Raw genomic sequence first — 19,300 nt, forward strand, 5'->3', positions numbered from 1 at the left:
CCCCCAGAGTTTCTCGCTTCTCACAAGAACATCCCTTGTTCTCATGCCCAGCATCATGCATTTTACAACCCTCTCTCCCATTCTCTTACCACCAGCTGGGCCCTTGACTGATGCTTGATCACGAGCTCCATCTCCCCACCCATGAGACGAGAAGCAGGTCTTTTAGACTAGAAGAAAGATTTGATGTCTCTAGGGTGAGAGAAAATACCAGGCATTCAGGACAAGTCTCTTCTTAGCAAAATCTTTTGCTTTGTGCATCTACACCAGACGTTAGAATGAATGACATCTTTTCAAAACAAAACCTACTTATTTTCGTAAACTTACAAAGCTCCCCTATCTTGTGGGAGGGTTCACATTGTCCTTTCTTTGTCCCTTCCTCAGTGATCTCAGAGAAGAGAGATAGACGAGTCCTCCAAGGAACACACAGGAGCATATTAGATGCCTCATGCTAGACTGAGTTTTGACTTAGGAGTTCTTCATATATAACCAAATGTTTTAGTATACATATGTGTCACCATGAATGGAATGGTGAATAGAATTGAACTCTAAATAAAGTCAAGTAGAGTAGGTGAGTTTCCAATTTTATGAAGGCTCTTAGGTGGGAAGGGTTTCTTTTGGAACAGGAAAGTTCTTTTCAAGGTGTTCCCAATGTCTTGTACATGAAGAACCTGTGTTCTGCTTGTTTGGGAGTCGTGTAATACCCCATGACCCTGTCTTCTTAAATTCAGTGTGAAGAGAGCATAAGACAAGAGCAGTCAATCTGAGTCAAGCCCTGGGCAGGACTTCTTGTGTGTGCTTAGCTACTCTGGACCTCCGGCCACCTTCCTCTGATTGCTCTGTGGCTATTGAATGCTTTTCCTGGGAACCGGACAAATGACTGCAATAGAATGTGAATGGGGAGAACTTCTTGTTTCATCCCAATCAAGCTTGATGGTGATCAACCTTGACCTCACCGTAACCCAGGTATAGAAGGGAAGGGGTGTGTGTGTGTGTGTGTGTGTCAGTGTGCTAGTGTAGGGTGAGACAGGAAAACACAATAATTGGGGCCATTTGGTTTTCGCTGACACGAATGAACAAGGAAAGACAGGGACAGAAAAACAAACTGAAATAATGGATTTCCCATCAGAGGATGGCACCCTCTCCCTGCATCCTATCTTCAGGCCTAACCTGCTACCTGGCCCCCATGTCTTAGCTCCATACTTCAGCCTCAGTTTCTGCCTTTGGCCCCTTCAGATTTGGACACTTCTATGTTCTCTCCCCTCCTGAACATCTGGAATTTAGGCAGAGGTTCCAACTGAAAAATCTCCTTCTCCCCCTATGCATCCAAAGGCTCCAATTAATCTCCATTTACTTTCATTTATTTTTTTTAATCTGTTTTATTGGGGGTTTTTTTGTTTTGTTTTAATTTTATTTTATTTTTTTCAGTGTTCCAAAATTCATTGTTTATATACCACACCCAGTGTTCCATGTAATACATGCCCTCCATAATACCCACCACCAGGCTCACCCAACCCCCACCCTCGCCCCTCCAAAACTCTCAGTTTGTTTCTCAGAGTCTCAGTCTCTCGTGGTTTGTCTCCCCCTCCGATTTTCCCCCACTCACTTCTCCTCTTCATTTACTTTTAAACCCACGACAGCTGAAATGAAGCTGACGTAGGTTTGTACTAATGCCTTTCTGGGTGGCCCCAGGTATAGAAATGCCAGCCGCATCCCTCCAGCACCTGTGCCCCTGCCACCTTCATTCCCTTCTCTGTCTTATGTTAACAGCACCTCGGTTATGGTTTCTGTTCACTCAGCTCCAACACTATTTTTACCCTTCCGTCAAAGCTCTCCCTGATCTCCCTCCTTTGAAAAGGATCCTTCTAAATCCCATCATAATGGCAGGAACGCAAGAAAGTACAAGGGCAGGAAGGGATTGGGCAGTGTATGGTCCTACAGCTGTTACCATTTTGGGATCAGAAAGCTGGTGATATTTTTTTAAAAGGCAGGCACGCTGCCATATATCATACCATGTCTGTCTTTCACACATTTTAACCCTCTGTCTTCAGAAGGCCTTTCATGGCTTTCATCTTAATAAACACATAAGTAAAATTTTAAAAACTAACTTTTCCTTTTTAACCAAGCTCTGTGACTCAGAATATAAGCCAACTAGAATGGCCCCATTTACTTACATAGCCCCTGTCCTCATGAGCTCACAGCTCATTTATGGGTACATGATAAGGGGAAAGGAAAGGTAGACTGCAGATAAATAACCAGGAATGATGTACAGGGTGACACATATCCTTGTTGATGAAAACCCAAAAGCTGGAGGAGCCCAGTGCTAGGGTTCTAACTCAAGTTTGTTGAATCCAATAATACCGCCTGGAGGAAGTAGTGTCTAGGCTTGAACCTGAAGGATGAGTGAAAAGCCAGATATAGAGGGAACAGAGAGTGTTACAAAGACATGCTCCAGAATGTGCAAAGGCCCAGGGGCCAAAAGTGGTGCAGAGAAAGAAATCTGGTATCGTTTTTGCTTGGGCTCCAGGGAGAGATGGTGAGAAATAAAGCTACAGAGTTGATCAGGACCAAATCATGAAGATCATTGATATCAGCTTCTAATCCCTTCTTAGTCCATTCCAGCCTTGAATCTGGAAGCCAGAGTCATTCCGTCTCTCTTTCTAGGCAATGGCATGCTTGGCTACTTCTGGAAATTCTGTGCTTCCCATTACCCAGATGATAAAGTTCACATTCCCAAGCCTTTTATTAGATATCTCTAACCCACTAATTCCAGCTCCCCATCATCATTCTCCCATACAACTTGATACCATCATCGCAAATTTATCTCATTTCATAAGACTCCATACTCTTCCTAACACCGTGTATCTGCCCGCGGCACCCCCACCTTCCAGAATTGACTTCTTGCTTTCACTTTCTGCTTACACATCTCTGTCCAAACTTTTAAGGTCCAACTCAGTGCCACCTCCTCCAGGAAGTCCCCTGCAAGGATTAGCCATCCCTTTATTAACACTTTACAACACAATCAGCTTTCTTCTCTATACCTTTGTTCATAAGACTCTATCACAAGCTCTCAGTTTCCTTATATAGGGTCTTCTCACATGTGCTTAGGTAAATAATACGAAGTACTTTTTTAATACCAAGAAATGACATGAGTAGTCATTCAATAAACCATATAAGATAATTCATAATTACAGTTGATAATTATTTTATGTATATTCATGTTGGCTTGTTTGTATGTTCTGCATCTCCAAATAGACTGTAAGCTCTTTCAAAAAAGTACAGAAATGAGAAAATACAAGAAATGAATTCCTTCCATCCCCCAACTCCTCCACACACTCTCCCCCGTATACACACTCAAAAAAACCTTAATCCTCTTTAATTCCTTGCTAAGAATTCCTGGGTCAATGACTGAGAACAGCAGTTAAACGTCCAGAATGCTTTTTCGGGGATGTCCAAAAAAAAAAAATGTAAGCTTTCTGTGGTGGATTATTCAGCCTAGTGGAATTCAACAAGACGGAGTCACTGGGGTTTTACTCTTGACTTTACAACTGATCTTTGAAAGACACTCAACATACCAATTAGAAACTGCACATTTGTCCAACTCAGTAAATTAACAGATGACCAAAAAAGAAAAAAAAAAAAAAAAGAACTTTTTCTTCAATTCACTGTCATCTTTCCAATCTAGTGCCCAGATTGCCACACACACCTTCACTAGAGAAAAAATGAAAGGCAATTTTCATCATCAGCTACATTCTGCTTTCTTCATTTTTTGACCCCATGCTGTATGCAAAATTAACTGTCCTGGAAGAAAGAAAATGGTTTCTGGGTAAGTCCGTGGGCTCCCATTTCTGCATCCCTGTGACATCTGAGACCTCGTGCACTCACTCTCATATTTGCTGAACTTGGGGCAGGGGTAAGGAGGGTGTGTTCCACAGACTCTCCCTCTGTTTCTAATCTGGCCACAGCTCCAGGGAGTTCTAACCTGAAGTTTGTTCAAGGGTAATTCCTAAAATCATCACTGGAGAAGATTCCTAAGGATAGAGGCCTTTCTGAAGGTAAAAGCTTAAAAGCTCAATCGGGGAGACCCTGTTCTTCTGAATGACAGAGAGGACCAGCAGGGGAGCAATAAGCTTTCTCCTAGTTATGGGAATTGAAAATGAGCTCATGGATTTCACTCAGTTTAGCATCTGATCTCAGTGACTTTTAAGAGTCTCATGCTCTACCGACTGAGCTAGCCGGGCGCTTCTCAGTGACTTTTAAAAAAATTACTTATACAAGGATATTAACATTGCACCTGCTGGAAGCTTCCTTTATCAGAGGCATATTTGTAAACAGAAAGCATTGAAGATTTATGGTAATTGTAACATTAAAATTATCCTAGTGTTTCATACAAATCTTGTAGCTGTTGCAACTTACTCAATTCCAATTGCATTGTGCAAATTGGCCTAATAACGAAAAACCATACATTTTCATTAGGGCAGTTGTCCTGTCTGCTGATGGCTGACATTCTAACTTTTGATAAACAGTGGGATTCTCTAAACTGCTGATTTTGCAACTCAGAACTTTCCACTAAGATGAAATGAAATTTGACTTCTGAATCTCACTGGTAAAAACTCCTCCTCAAAGTTATCCTAAAATTATAGGCATATTTTGTAAGACCACTTGAAATGGCTACCTCTTATTTATAAACTGTCTTTTCCCATTTGTAAAATGTGCACAATAAGGCATTTTAGGGGCCCATTCATTCATTTCTTCATTGTCTGACAGATATTTGCTGATCACCTACCAGGTGACTCATCCCACGCTAGGGCTTATGAGGTTGAAATAATGTGGGTAGCCAATGGCTGGTGCATAGTGACAGGGCCTTCTCCCCTTTCTGTAAGACTCCAGGTAATATGAATATTCATAAGATGAATATTATAATATTCATGAATTTTTATTCAGGTTTTTATATTTATAGTCAACCTTTTGGCCAAGGAATTGTCATCTGTCATGGGGAAAACTTAGGTTTTAAGAGTTAGAAACACTCTTTGATACCAAAAAGTTCTCTCTGTATCCATACTGGGACCCCCTCCAAAAAAGTACAGCTCATGTCTACGTGCTTTTAGCAAAAGTAAGCTCAGAACCTACAAAGCAGCCCATTCTATGAATAGACAGTTGGAGGAATTGGATCTTAAAATATGCCTCCAATAGTTGTCTACCCATTCTTGGGCTTCTCTCAGAAGCAGAAACAGCAAGCCATCTCCATTTTCTATATTTGAAGGTAGTTTGTTTCTGTTTTTTAACTCCTAAGACTTCCCCCAAAGCTAATCACCTATTTTTCTTTAAATGATTGTTTTAAGTTGTTGATGTAAGGTTTAGCCTCTTCTCCCTGTTGTTCGCTTATCTCTAGATGTCTGTCAGTCAAGGAGCCTCTTAAAATAAAATATTTCTATAGCTTTGACTCAAAGTAAATAAGAAGTAACATCAACAGATGGGCGTAACGCTCATGAACCATTGTGTTCAACTTCTTGGGTCTTCACGAGCAGCCCCTACAAGTTTCCTGCTTTAGGGTTGAGGAAACTGTGATTCAGCGAGGCAATGATTGGCTTGTGGTCACACGGACACTGAAGGTCAGAGTCAACACTGAAAGCCTGGGAGCTCCCTCCCCAAAAGTCATTTCATCTTTCCCTTGCTCCACAAATCCCCCGTAGCTGGAATTAGTTCATGAGTCATTCTCATCTGCATTATTTACAGAAAATACTCTCTTGCTAACACTGAATCTAAAGAGAGAATATAGAGGCAAGTTTTGTTTGGAGCAGTTCTATATTACCCTCTGTGTGAAACTGTAAAGTGAAAGACAAGGAACCAGACAAAAGAGAATTATGTGGAATCAAGAGGGCTTTAGATGATATATGAAAGCATTAATAGAAAAGTGGCTATTCACAGAGTTATGATTGATTATGTATTTAAAATAAACACAGTTGCCTTTCTTTACTTTGGCTCTAAGAAGGGCTGAACTTTAGCACCATAATGGCCCACTGTTGTCTACATGGCAGGTGGCTGGTACATAAATCCTCGCAAGTGGCAGACTGAGGGGCCAATGTATGGATTCGATCTATGAATATTGCATACACTGCATTTTTGCAAAAATACAAACCAGCCATGTCTGTGTTCCCAAGTCTCTGCCTCAGCTTCATGGGAGAAGCAATGAGGACCTACCTCCCCTTTAGCTTAAAAAATGGAGATGACTGGGGCGCCTGGGTGGCTCAGTGGGTTAAGCCGCTGCCTTCGGCTCAGGTCATGATCTCAGAGTCCTGGGATCGAGTCCCGCATCGGGCTCTCTGCTCAGCCAAGAGCCTGCTTCTCTCTCTCTCTCTCTCTCTCTCTCTCTGTCTGCCTCTCTGCCTACTTGTGATCTCTGTCAAATAAATAAATAAAATATTAAAAAAAATGGAGATGACTAAGTGCAATTAAAAGTTAATTGTTGCAATTCCTCATGTAGAACATCTTTCCAGAGTATGGACGGAGCATTTTCATGTATTCTGAGGTTACAATAAGTTCTCTAGGGTTATCCATTCCAATTCCTAATGGGATAGCGTAGGCACACTTACAAGAACGTCAAGGTATCATAATGACTAGTGGAATATTTTAGGGGAAGCAGACTCATTATTTCCCAAAGTGACCCACTTTTTCATATTTAAATATGCATTACTTTAATAGGGCAACTCAGCGGAACATCAGATACTTACATGACTGTTGTCCCCCTTTAATAATATATATTCGCTGGGATGTAGAAGATAGGAGGGACAACTTTAAAAAAAAAATCTTCATTGAAAATCCATCCATGTGCAAAGGGAAGATTTGGGGGAACAAGAAGAACTCTTAGAGCTGGAATTATCTCTACGGATCACCTGGCCCACCATCCTGATGTACAGATGAGGAAAACAAAGCCCAGATAGAGCCGTGACCCGCCAATGGAGGGCTATTTCTATTCTGCTAAACCAGTAATAGTCTCTGGCTTGATGTTGTGACTACTCCATTGCCCTCATGATCAGATACCTATTTAGGCAGTGTCCTGCAGTGGTTTTATTTTTTTTTTTATTTATTTTTTTTTTAAAGATTTTATTTATTTATTTGACAGACAGAGATCACAAGTAGGCAGAGAGGCAGGCAGAGAGAGAGGAGGAAGCAGGCTCCCTGCCGAGCAGAGAGCCCGATGCGGGGCTCGATCCCAGGTCCCTGGGATCATGACCTGAGCCGAAGGCAGAGGCTTTAACCCACTGAGCCACCCAGGCGCCCCCTGCAGTGGTTTTAAATGTGTGTGCCTTTCTCTCTGATTTCACACACACACTGCCCTCTAATTGAAGCACCAGACATTTGTTCAACAATTATTTTCAGAAAATGGGTAATAGGGTGCCTGGGTGGCTCAGTCATTAAGCGTCTGTCTTTGGCTCAGGTCATGTTCCCCAGGTCCTGGGATCGAGCCCCTCATCAGGCTCCCTGCTCAGTGGGAAGCCTGCCTCTCCCTCTCCCATTCCCCCTGCTTATATTCACTCTCTCGCTGTGTCTTTCTCTGTAAAATAAATAAATTAAAATCTTAGAAAAGAAACAAGAGCACTTTAACTGTGCCATCTCTTCTGATCCTCCTGCAAACAAAAATGACAACCAACAAACACATTATGTGGGGGCTGACCCTATTTTACAGAAGATGAGCATGAGATTTTGTTGTAAGTTGCCATTTTCTTCTGCTAGTATTAATGGCAATGATAAGATAGTTAACATTTACTGATCTATTAGTATGTCCTGAACATTATTCTTAAACTCTCCCACAATTCTGTTTTTTAATTTTTATAACAATAATATTTATCAAATACTGGTATCATACCCATTTTATAGAAGAGGAAACTGAAGTTTCAAGAAGTGAAGTCACTTTACTAATGCCACAGATCTGGAAAGTGATGATGCTGGGATTTTAACACAGATAGTTGAATACCAAAAACCCATATTTGCCCATATGGCCCCATTCTTTGGCAAGGCAAGTGTGAAGACTATGCAGCAATGGGATACTTATTCATAAAGTGGAAAGGGGAACACGAGCATCTGCCTTAAACACTTTGAAGAACTAGGTGAAATGAAAAGTAGATAAATAATTTAAAAAGTGAGAAAAGCAAAATGTCTGATTGTGCGTGACTTGTAATGATAGTTATGCAAAAACGTATGTCCATGCAGACAGACATTGAAAAGATAAAATCATTGATTTCTGGGTAGTGAGACTTGTAGCAATTTATCTTTTAATTTAAAGACTTGTAGCAATTTATCTTTTAATTTAAAATATCCTTCCCTTGATGACTATTTTTAATCAATGTCAATTTTTAAAGATCAAACAAAAAGGACACCAGGGTGGTTCTGTCAGTTAAGCATCCAACTCTTGATCTCAGTTCAGGTCTTGATCTCAGGGTCATAAGTTCTAGCCCTGCCTTAGGCTCCATGCTGAGCATGAAGCCTACTTAAAAAAAAAAAAAATGCAAAAACAAATGGTAATAATATAGACTTTTCCATGTTGTCTTTGGCCATATTCTCTAAGGCACCTTAAAGGTTGGATGATAAGAGTAATAAAACTCCCCACGGGACTCCCCATTCTGGCCCCAGCACGTCCTCCCAGCAGCAGGGTACCCCAGTCTGTCTCTGTTTCTGTTGCATTCACAGATATTGTTGGGAAACCACTACATGCCAGACGTCTGAGCCAAGGCTTGCTCTGCTCTCAAAATATTCTAGAGAAGTGAGATGACCCTCACACAGAGACCAACAGATAGAGATGTAGATAGAGAAAAACCAAAGGCTGCAAGGTCAGAAGGAGGGGATACATTTTCTGAGGTCTTATCTGAGGGGAACCTGTAAGGATGATTAAGAGTTTGTCAAAAGAGAAAGGCAATACCTGAGCATAGGAGGAACCGTTTGTGCCAAGGCATTGAGTTGCAAAACCAACTTAAATGGATGGGTGCTGAAGGATATGAATTACAGGTTGAGTGGCTAGAAATAAAGGTAGACAGATAGTAGGGGGCACTTCTTTGAGGACTTTATAAGCCATGCTGAGGAGCTGGACGATCTCCAGATGTACTTTGAATAGATACGTGCCAACAGAGTGTAGACCTTCCTTTCATGTAGTTGTAATGGTTCCCATCCCCTCATGCCACCCCCCATTCAAAATAAAGAGCCACTGAAAAAAACTGGCTGGCTGGAGACTTAGGTCTCTGGTTTAGAGCACCTTGGGGCTTTCTCCTCCTGAGACGAAGGGCTGTGCTCACATCAGTAAGCCATCTCACAGACAGATAGACCAGTACTCAACATCTTAAAGCCCCCATGTCCTGTGGATCTCAAAAGCCCCTTCGTGCCCAATCTTGTGCAGCTAGACCTTGTGACAGATTAAAACACCTCCAAGCCCCTACATACAGAAGTCTTTCTTCCAGTTCATGTTTTTCGTTTTGTTTGTAAGAAACGAATCAGGAGCAGGGACCATTCACCAGTAATCAATTGAATGGTATCCCAGAGTCCTGCTATGTTCTGCTTTCGTGTTTTAATAAGCTTAACAGTGAGCACAACTCAATGTTATTAAAAAAGAAACCGCGTATGGCTGTTTCTTCCCAGTCATCCTATAAATGTGCTTCCCTCTGTTATTTTAGAAGTATTAAAAGGTAATTGTTTTATTTTTCAATTAAGGCCTGCATTTGCGAGAGTTTGTGTCCATAGGCACTCCCAACACAACTGCGTTTTCATGGTGCCATGGCTCTCCCTTGGGTGACTGCTCCTCCATTTGGTGGTGAATGATGGGAATTCCAGCCCAGCTCTGGTGAGCAGTTGGTAGAGTCTGAGCTAAAACTCACCCAAGGATCATACTGCCTGGGTTTTTGTCAGCAAAGGAATATGAATAATTGAAAGCAAGAAGAAGCAAAGATGCTGTTTCTGGAGCCTGGTTCGACTAACGGAGATAAAATGGCTTTGATTTAAGGGGGAGAGAAAACCACACCATAATGAACTCCAGGATTTCATAGGCGAATTTTGCCATTTTATCAAGGGAACAGGCAAAACCGATGTAACTCAAAGTGTTGATTACCTTGCTCCCTGGATTATGCAAGGTAGTAACTTCTGGGAGCAGGAGACAAATTGGAGCAAGTTTTAGGAGAAAATGATTGGGCTGTTCTCATTTAAAACCATCTTCCTTTCCCCAGACCTGCCCCAGCAAAAATGCAAATGGAAATTGCCTGGCAGTTCTTTCTAATCAATCTGCCTCCAGAGGTAGTAAATTCTCCCTGGCCTTCTCTTAACTGAGCTCGGCTGCAGCTAGAGCATGATAGATCCTCCTCCTTTGGCCGCCTCCATCTGTGACACTTCTGGGAATTAGCATCTGCAAATTCACCACCAGGAGAGCGTGGGGCGCCCAAACACAAGCTCACCAATTTTGTGTTGAATTGTTTCTCAGTGAGAAAACAGCTTATTAAGAGCCATGATATTTCATTCAATTGCAGCTCATCAGAAATTATTCAGTCAAGGAGTCCTCTCCACCAACAACTGCAGAAAGTCTCTGGCACATGAAGACAACCAAAGGTGACATAGATGGTGAGGTCTGGGGCACGGCTCCCAAGACGTTATTATACTTCAGCATATTTACCTGCTTGATGTCAGTCTTACTTGTGGCATTATACGCCACACACTGACGGAGCCCGAGTCTGACTTGATCATCCTCCTCCTCCCCATGCCAGGTTAATGGTGGGCATTGCAACCTACCCAGTCGGTGCTTCATTCATTCATTCTTTCATTCATTCAACAAACTGTGAGGGCCTTCTGTGAGTAAGCACTGTGCTCAACCCTTGGATTACAGCAGTCAACAAAACAGGCATGGGTTTTGGACTCACAGAGCTCACGCCATGTGGGGAGACTTGAATTAACAGACAATCGTGTAGAGCGAGAGAGGAAATGGACAGGCTCTGTGAGACACGAATGAGAGAGGGGAGCTTCATTCAATTTGGGGGCAGGGAAAGCACTTAGGGAAAGGTGACATTTCTGTTGATACTGGAGACGTGAGAAGGACCCAAGAATTGCACGAGAGAGGGACGAGAACTCCTGACATCAAACAGGGCCAGCTATATCAGAACTTGGCATGTTTGGGCAACTCATGTGTTAGTCCACTAGGGCCACCATAACAAAGTACCACAGACTGGGTGGCTTAAACAACAGAAATTTGTTTTCTCACAGCTCTGGAGGCTGGAAGTCTGAGATCAGGGTGTCAGCAGGGTTAGTTTCTTCTGACGCCTCTCTCTTTGAGTTCCAGATGGCCGTCTTCCCCCTATGTCTTCACATGGTCTTTCTTTTATACCCATCTGTGTCCACATTTCCTCTTTTTAGAAAGACACCGGTCATATTGGATTAGGGCCTACTCAAATAAATTATCTCATTTTAACTTCATCACCTCTTTAAAGACCATGTTTCCAAATGCGGTCACATTCTAAGGGGTTAAGGACTTCAACGTGTGAATTTGGGGGGATATTGTTCAGCCCACAACCCTTGGGGAAGACCAGTTGGATTGGATCTTTCAGGCTAAGTGTACAAGAGCCATTGAAGGGTAATAAACAAAGAGTCCCAGGTCCAATTTGCTTTTATAGCCACTGCTTTGAGGGAAGTATGGAAAAGAGATCATGGCGTGGCAGAGATAGATACGGGGAGACCAGTTAGGAGCTACTGCAGTTGCCTACAAGAGGTCGATGCAAGTGAAGGTAGGGAGAGGAGGGCCTCACAATGAAACCGGGAAACAGAATGTCGTGCTTTGAACGAGTGAATGAATGAATGAGTGAATGTGTGAGTTAGTGAAATCTACAGGATGAAAAAAATCAAACCCCACACACATTTATGAAATCCCTGTCTTTTCCCTACAGTCAATGAAATGAGACCTCTTGTCTTTCTGTGTCTGTCCCCTGCAGGAACGAGACTTCTCTGCCTTGTGTGGTGCCTTTGTGCAGGGGAGCCTCTTGCTCTGTGTGCAAAGGGACAAGCTCTCTGTTCTCCCTCTCCCTGTCACACAGCAGGCATTGCACATGCATTGTTTGAGTGAGAAAAATGCAAAGAAAGGGCAGTGTCCACCTCGCTGACACTTAACTGGGGACACTGGTATCTGTAATTGTCATTCATCAGCCTTTCTGCTTTTTGGATAAGCCCCTGTCTTTGCGAATGTCTTTCCAATGTCAGTTGCAAGGTAGTTTTTTTTTGTTTTTTTTTTTTAAAGGAAAGTGGTTTTACTCAGTTGGGTTTGTGACATTAGCCAAGCACCATTTTCCACGGCACTTATAATGTGGGTTTTCTTCCTTCACCTCATACTCGTAACACACAGAGCGAGGGAGCCATTCCTTGCAAAAGAGGTCCAAGTGATTGATTAATTAGTGCAATCAGGGATTCACAGAACCGTTCAATTGCAGCTCTGGATGGGGCCTTCATGGCATGTAGGTCCACCCACCCATCCCTACTCTATCCCGATCAGAATTTCCTCTAGAGAAGTTGGGACAGGTACCCCAGTCCTTCTTGTACCACACCCAGAACAGGGAACTCACCACTTTTACAACACTCTCCTCCATGCTACTGCCCGTTTATTCAAATTGTTAGTTTTGACCTAAAGAAGAAAAATTTGATTGTCCTCCCCGTATTCACGCAACTCTACCCCTCCTTTCCCGTGGCACCATTCACAAGGTTTGCTGGTTTAATGGCCCCAGTTCCTGTAGTAGATGCACAGGGCAGATGATTTTGGTGCCTTCGCCAGCCTGGGCATCGATCTAACTGAGGCCCAGCTTGGTCATCTTCTCTTTTAAACAGGTGCAGGCATTGAACAGTGTTCCAGGCGTGTGTTGGCAAGAGTCTCTGTCTTGGTTGCTGGAACCACCATCCTCCCAGACAGGAATTTTTCCTTTCCCTTCTTATTAAAGACTGAATGTTCGTGTCTCCCCCACACCAAATTCCTGTGCTGAAATCCTCACCCCCACCGTGACGGTATCAGGAGGTGGGACATTAGGTAGGGGATTGTGTCAGAAGGGTAGAGCTCTCGTGATTGGGATTTGTGCCCTTACAGACAAGACCCCGGCGAGCTCTCTCACCCTCCGTCTGTCATATGAGGATACCGTGAGAAGTTGGCAGTCTGTATCCCAGAAGAGGGGCCTCCCCAGAGCACAGCCATGCTGCTGCCCTGATCTCAGACTGTTGGCCTCCAGAACTGTGAGAAAGAATCGTCTGTTGTTTATAAGCCACCCAGGCTGTGGGGTTCTGTTAGAGCCGCCTGCCCTGACTGAGACCATTCTGTTTCTGCATGCAAACCACACAACCTTGTGATAGGTGTCTGTTCATTTTCTCTGTTGTTTTTTTTTTTTTCCCCCTCGTTTCTCTAATCTATTAGCTGTTCTTCTCTTGTCTAAAGAGTACAAAAATCTCCAATTAAACTATAATCCTATCTCCAGTCTTTTTAGTCTTGCCTCAGTGTTACAACACCTCCCCAAGGACTACAAATTGTGCAATCTGAGCTTGCCCTTTCTTTAAAAGCTCTTTGATTTGTGTGTGTGTGGGGGGGGTGAGGTGACAGGTTTCCAAAGGCTTTAAAACACCTGAAAGTTTAAGCTCAAACTTCAGATTCATATACTTCCCTTGGTGATCTATCCGTCACCTAATTCCCTAGCTAGCCCCATCTCCCTTCCCTATCTCCAGACCATGTTTTTTGAACACCCCATGAATCCTCAGCCTCGTCATGTTCTCCCACCTACTGCCAATAATGGCCTGCCCTACTTCTTTCCAGGGCAACACCTACTTGTTTGTCAAGAACTAGAGCCCCACCCCTCATGGGGCCAGTCCTGATGGCCCACGTCAGGGTAACACACCATCCTTTTCTCATGAGGCTTTTTCCTGGCCCTGAAGGAGAACCATATCACAGTGGAGTATACACGTCTGGTGACTTGTGTATCTCTCCCATTAAACCACAGATCCCAGTTCATCTGTATCCTTGGTGTCTGGGACCATACCTAGAATGGAGGAGACACTCGTTGCATGTTTGCTGAGCTCCACTTTTATCCCCAGTGCATGGAGCCTTGAAGATTAGGACTGTCCTGGCATGTCTGGGGAGGCCATATCATGTGTCACATATTCATTTCCTGTGTAGTACTGGGCATGGGGAAGATGTGGTACCATTCTCCACTGAAACCCAAGGGCTTAGCCAAAACCCTGTATCTAAGCATTTACATGCGACTGGAACACCAGATCCAAAACAGCTCAACAGTGCCTCACGTCATGAGATGGGAATGTTTCATGGACCAAAGACAGCTTCAACCATAGTCACTACCAACCACTTATTACCTCAGCCCAACATTAGACATATATTAAATTGATTTGATAACTGCCCCACCCAAGTATTAAGGAAGAAAGATGCACGCACATTCTAATTAGTAGTTTTAAAAAGTAATTTTATACATACTTTTATGATCAAACAATGCAATATAAAACAAATATTTAAAACTTATCTTAAAACATAGCTACCCTGATAAGCATAACTTAGAAACCTTTAATGAATTCACCTCAATTAGCCTTTAATTAAATAGCTCATTAAAAGCTGATTTGAATACTGCTCATGGAGAAATCCTTGTTCAACTGTTGTGACAGAACAGGAAGTTAATGAAGTTAAAATTAAGCGCAATTTTGGGGGAACAGTCTGAAAGTCATAAAGCTACAAGAGGAAATAAAATCTCTGGAATTTGTCTGACACCTGAGATTTTCATCATAACCGGAGGCTCAAGTCAAGGGTAGATTTGAGGCCCCAGGCAGGAAACATGTCCTTCCACCCTTCGTTCTCAGCTTGGGGCTTAGGACGTTGGAGGCAGAGGTAATGTTTGATGAATGAACCAATGAGTGAATGAATGGTCAGAACAGATCTGCACACATTCTAAATTCAAGCAAAAGAGAAAATTACATAAAATAAAATTACATTTACAAAGCACCTACCATGTGTCACATGTTTTGAAGGAACTTTTTTTTTTTTTTAAAGATTTTATTTATTTATTTGACAGAGAGAGATCACAAGTAGACAGAGAGGCAGGCAGAGAGAGAGAGGGAAGCAGGCTCCCCGCTGAGCAGAGAGCCCGACGCGGGACTCGATCCCAGGACCCTGAGATCATGACCCGAGCCGAAGGCAGCGGCTTAACCCACTGAGCCACCCAGGCGCCCTTGAAGGAATTTTTAAAAATGTATTTCTCCTCATAGCCCTTCATGCTGGGAGCTAAAATATTTTTCCCTTTTTTTTTTTAATTTTTTATTAAGGTGAAGAAATAGAACAAAGTGGTCAGCTAACACAGGCAGCAAATACCTGAGCTGAAATTTTAATTCAGATGGTAGAGAACCCCAAATATTTTAAACTTTTCAAGGCCCCTTTCTAGATGTCCCTGAAAAAAAAATATGTCTGCTATCAGCCTTCACCTTCTCATGACCCTTCCCACTGCCAACTCCTGCCAAAGAAGATATCCCCAAGTCACTGACTTTGGTTGCCAGAGCTCTGTCATTCTTGGGATGTCATCTATCAATTGATTATTCCTGTAAATGCTGCTCCGTTGCCTCCCTCTGAGAAACCTGAGCCTGACTTTAGCAAGGCAACGCTGAGGGACAGAAGCAAGCTTCTGTGGGAGACTTTGGACCTCTTGCATTGAGAGGCACTAGCACACTCTCTTGGAACAGGAGAAAGAAAGGATTATCCTTTTCACCATCTTCATCATTTCAGGACAAACGCAGGGGATTTTAAAGCAGAAAAGCACCGAAGGAACCATTTGACTTGAAATTCCTGGCTCAAAATCAGGTGTTCTCAGACCTACACGGCTGCCTCCCAAGAGGCTTCCCTTGGGTGTGCAGGGCCCAGCTTCTGGGCGTGCAGCTGGGGTGAGTCACCTTGGATGGTCAGAGGTGTCCAAATATTGGGTCCATAGCTTTGGGAGCAGGGCCTAAGGAACCATGGGGAAGATGGACCTGTGTCCTCAGCACAGCAGGAAGCAAGAGCCTGCTTGACAGGAGTGAGACCTCTGTCCAGGATCCAGCAGAACGGCTGGGGGAAACCAACTCACGGCAGCCGGTGCCACTCTCAGCAGACCACTGCTGGCCCAGAAGTGGGCTTGAGTGGAATTGGAGCTTCCAAGACCGCAGGAAGCAGGGAGTGGAGAACCGAGATTTTCTAACAGCTCCATAGGGCCACATTGAGAAGATGAGAAGCTACGGTGAGGGGAAAAGGGGTGCTGACAAGCAGGGATCTGGCCCTGCACCCCAGTATGATCAGAGTAGCCGTGTTTCTCTCTTATATATATCAGGCTGTTGTAAGTCTTATAGGACAAAAGTTTTCCTGGCTTAAGGATAAAGGGCATTTGGAAGATGCTGATATGGCCCAGCTCCTTATTCATAACAACCCTACTGATGTTTTTACAATTTCTGTTTAAATACTTCAGGGCTAGGCTAGAAGTCTCTCTGAGAGCAGACTTTGCCATTCTCAGACAGGGAGGATCTTGAGAACAACCTTCCTTGCATCATACCAAGAGACCTCTCTGAAGCTTATGGCCTCTGACCCTGTTTATAGTCTTTGTGGTCTCATGGAAAACCCATCATCTAGGTAGACCTTCATGAGCATCTAGGAAGCACCAGCTATTGGGCCCCCCAACCTCTTTCATACACCAACCCCCACCCCATACATACACACAGGTATGTCAGGTAGGGATTCTCAATGTTCTCAATACTCTGTTGAATATTCTATTCAATATTTGGGGTGCGTATGCCCAAAAGATCTTGGGAAAGGTGATATCAAGATATATCATATGAGAATGTATCCCCAATATCTGTGTTTTAGAAAATCTCTAGGTTAGAGTCCGAGGACCTGGAATTATGTTCTCCATGTTAAGAATGGAGCTGAGTCTAAGGCTCAGTGAGTTGGGATAACTAGGTCCCACTGATGGTGTGTGGCAGGGATGAGATTCTAGCTGTGTCTCGGAGTCAATATCCCATGTCGGCAAACATGCAGAATACAGAGGGTGGGGAAAAGATGGCCTCTCTAATTGGCAAGGTCCCCTAAAATCTCACACTGGGACACAGGAGCTTCTGTGCCCTGTGGCCTCTGGAATCCACATCCAGTGGGTCCTACCCAGGACCTAGCACAGACGGGCTGCTCAGTAGATGTGTGCCCCTGAAAGAAATGAACACAGAAGGCAGGAAACTCCTCGAGGTGCCTTCTATTTCTTTAATGCAAGTGTTCTCTGGACCTTGGTTTGTTCATGTATAAAATCTGCCAAATTGCCTGCCTGTGAATAACTTTTTGAAATATGTGAAGCATCATGTAAAGGAACCAGTGCCCATCTGTCCCGTACCCATTTCTCTAACCTCGTGTGCTGCCAGGTTCTCTCTGCCTCTCTGTGCTGCTGTCTTCCCAGCATTGTGAATGGGCCCTAGACCTTCACCGTGCGGTAGTGCTGGCATGAACTCCCCCTGGGCTTCTGTTTGCTTCCACGTTTACTTGCTACTTCTGACTCACCCACCCTTTCTTCAAGGAGACTTTCTGTTTCTTTCCGGTATAGGCCGAGTGTCCACATGTATCATCCAATGGGGTTCTGGGCGGTTTCCCTCTTTACAATATCATAATTCTACGTACTGAACATCTTCAGCCTCTGGCAGGGAAATCTCTGAGATGGAGGGAATGCGTTCTCCTGCTCACCATGGGATTGCCACCACATGGTGCCTAGCAGATGCACCATACATATGTACAAAACAAATGAATAAGAGACGGAACAAAACATGATTCTCTAATATATGCATAGAAACAATTTTAAGATATCAAACAAACAAATACATAAGCATTTCCATCTGTGTAAATAGCTTGTCCTTCTGTCCCCTCCGGACAGCCCCAGGAGGTTCACTGCATTTCTTTCCTTACTTGCCAAGGTGCCTCTGTCTACACGCCCGGCCATGCCATATCTGCATTTCTGGGACTTCTAGGAAGGCTGATTTCGAACCACAAGTACTGTTTCCAGACCATGAAGAGCATATGGGACACAGCATCATTCAACTGAAGGTAATTGGTTGTGAATACGTTTGCAGGTTTTTTAAAGGTCCACCTGTGTGCATGAGAACACTTGGGCTGGGTTTGCATCTCCTTCCAAGTGTGTCAGCGCATGAATGAGCACATCCATAGTCTGGAGCAGCTTTCCGTGTGGTAGTACAGTGCAGGTGACAGGCAGGCATTGCCTCGCACAGACCACTGGATTTCATCGTGCGTCCATCGTTCATTCGTTTCTCATTCAGTCCTTATTAGTTCATTACCCCCTTCAGTTTCTCAGTTAGACTGTGGCATTTTAGCAGGATTCAACCAGCCATTTGCAATTCTAAGCATCTGATTTTTGGCTAAAGTCACTGTCTTGCCCCATAGAGGGGCAGTTCTCAGGCATGTTCTATACAGACTCTCAGAGGGCCCGAGCAGAGCCCAGCTGCAGCTGCCCACAGCATTAATCTGTCCTTGACCTAACCTTTACTGGCTTTCCTCAGTTCTTTGTCTCATTCCTCTACTCTCTCACTGAACTCCCTAAAATTACCTCCCTAAATAAATAATTTGTACCCAAACCATTGTCTAAGGGTATACTTGAGGGGGGACACAAAGTAAGAGATCATCACAGACGCATGCTCATTTCTTCCAGATCCCCGAACCCGTCAGTGAACCCGTCAGTGAATGCACATGCATTAGAGCCAATCTCGGCTGACACTCAGTCTCTCTCTCTTTGGACCAGCAGCTCCCCGAGAACTGGGACCCGGGCAGCTGTTACCTCTTCATTGACTACCTAGTGCCTGGCACAGAGCAGGTGCTCAATGAATCTTTCTTACATGAATAAAAGGGCACGCCGGGCTGTGTCTCCCGTGCCGGAAATTAAACTGTTATTGACTCAGTCCCTGCTCACAGGCTGGGAGAAGCCAATTGAAATATTTAAAATATACTCTCATTGAAATAATTGTCATTCATTAGCATCAGATGTTATGAGGTCTTAGGAAGGGTACCGAACCCAGCTAAAGAGTAATCAGGGAAACCTTTCCAGAGAAGCGATCCTGAAGCCTAATCACACAGGGCGCATAATCCAAGGGAAGAAGGACACATACAGCAAGAACCTGCGAGATCCTTAAGAGGCAGAATACAAGTTCGTGGGCTTGATAGTTGGAGAAGTTCTAATACCCTTTAACTCAAAGGCTCAGAATGAGACTAATCGTATTGTAGGCAATACTGATAATGAGAATGAAT

The sequence above is a fragment of the Enhydra lutris genome, unplaced genomic scaffold (assembly GCF_002288905.1).
Source record: "Enhydra lutris kenyoni isolate GAN:26980312 unplaced genomic scaffold, ASM228890v2 scaffoldscaffold30, whole genome shotgun sequence".
Classification (NCBI taxonomy): Eukaryota; Metazoa; Chordata; class Mammalia; order Carnivora; family Mustelidae; genus Enhydra; species Enhydra lutris.